The sequence below is a fragment of the Halyomorpha halys genome, unplaced genomic scaffold, assembly GCF_000696795.3.
Source record: "Halyomorpha halys isolate HHAL.00 unplaced genomic scaffold, Hhal_1.1 Scaffold18.1, whole genome shotgun sequence".
Taxonomy (NCBI): Eukaryota; Metazoa; Arthropoda; class Insecta; order Hemiptera; family Pentatomidae; genus Halyomorpha; species Halyomorpha halys.
In genome coordinates, this window is record NW_027114407.1 from 1,135,199 (window position 1) to 1,136,888 (window position 1,690).

Below are 1,690 nucleotides of genomic sequence, written 5' to 3' on the forward strand. Positions count from 1 at the left end.
CCTATTCCGCTTTAAGTTACAGAAAGTAACTGAGAAAGTGTATTGAAATAAACTAAATTATACGGTATAATTATACAATATATACGGTCAGCGCGTTTTGTCCAGCGCTCCTAGTCCAGATATTATACAGCGCGTTTTGTTTTGACAAGTCTTATATTTTTTAAGAGTTTTGAAAATTATAGAATGAAACTTCATAGGTCTAAGTTACGGTGAATAAAGTTTGTTTTGATGGTGTAGCAGACTTTATAACCTTTTACAGTTCTTCTTCAGCGCATTTAATCCGATAATTGACAATGGGAAGAGATCTTTTCAATGAAGAATTATCCTAGAGAATCTAGCTTTAAAAGATTTCATATTGAAATTTTTTTCGATCTTACGCGTCCAGAAGACGTTAATCACCAAAAAACCGCAATCAATTGTGTACGATTCTTAGCAATTCGCGCTCAAACGGTACTCAAAATTGAACATAAGGACGTATTCATAAAGGACAATTTCATTTACTAATTCAATTTCCAGTAAAAATCCGTAATTACAATGGAAACGTTTACTTAAGGAGTAATGTTCTTGACAAGACATTTGTCTCCTCGGCCGGCCGTTTTGAAGTTATTCAAAATATGATGACGGATTTATATGGGGAATTGAATTCTCAAATCGCCAAAGTTGAAAACAATTGTTTATGGTTTCAGAACACTTCGGGTCGAAAAAATCATTGCTATTAAATCTTTTTTTTTAAAATCTAATTTAAAATCAGGTTCTCTATGAGAGTCCTACATTGAAAAAATCTCTTTCCACTGGGAATTAAAGAGCTAAGTACGCTGGAGAATAGGAAGAGATTACAAATTTTGCTAAAAATAACTTGATTCACCATAACTGAAATCTCCCAATTTTCATTACGAAATTCTCAAAAACTATTAAAAATTGGGGGTGTCAATCCACTTATCGCCTTCCCTGAAAGTATATACTATGATCAAGTATTGTACCATTATATGTGTTTTAATAATAATATTGTCCCGGTATGATGCTCGTACATACCACAATTAATATTAGTGAACCACCAAGAAGGGTTTTAGTGATGAAGAGACCTAGTAAGTCAATGTTTATTTTCCTCGAGAAATGTACCCAAGGATGCAAACAAGTAGGATCAGGACACTGGAAGTTAAATAGCGATATAAGCACACAATTGTGAGGTTTGTATCAAGAAGGAGGTAGCTCCATTCTTCAAAAATTTTGGTAAATTAAAAACAAAAAATTTACCAAATTAATTTTTGAAATATCTCTATTTTTTAAAATTTACTAGCATTAATAAATCGCAATGGCTCATCTGGAAGTCGCTCTCCTCTTCTTAGAGGAAGGAATCTTAAATGATTCAAGCTACCTCTTGTTCCACCAATACTCAAAATAACACACAGTTGGAGGGAAAACCAGTTATAGACTGAATTAAATGATTAAAGGCTTTCTGAGGGTTAACAAAAAACATTGTGTACATTGCTCGACAATAAAATTCAATTTCCTGCAGCTTGGTACTTTCCATTTTTTTATGTACACAGTGTATGTCGTTTATATCTGATAATTTATTGAATACTGTTTTGATGGGACATCTCGGATGCTCCAACGTATTTGTATCGAGTGTGGTTCTGCTCTCCCAGAAAGCCTTAATACTGCGTATTCGTACATATTCTTAGTGTTATAC

General features: G+C 33.2%; 1 protein-coding gene across 4 annotated transcripts in view; it reads left to right on the forward strand.

Annotated features, from left to right (window-relative positions):
* LOC106680842 (serine protease 33) overlaps nt 1-1,690 on the forward strand; it is a 123,091-nt gene that overhangs the window by 91,134 nt on the left and 30,267 nt on the right. The gene's annotated exons all lie outside the window — the stretch shown is intronic.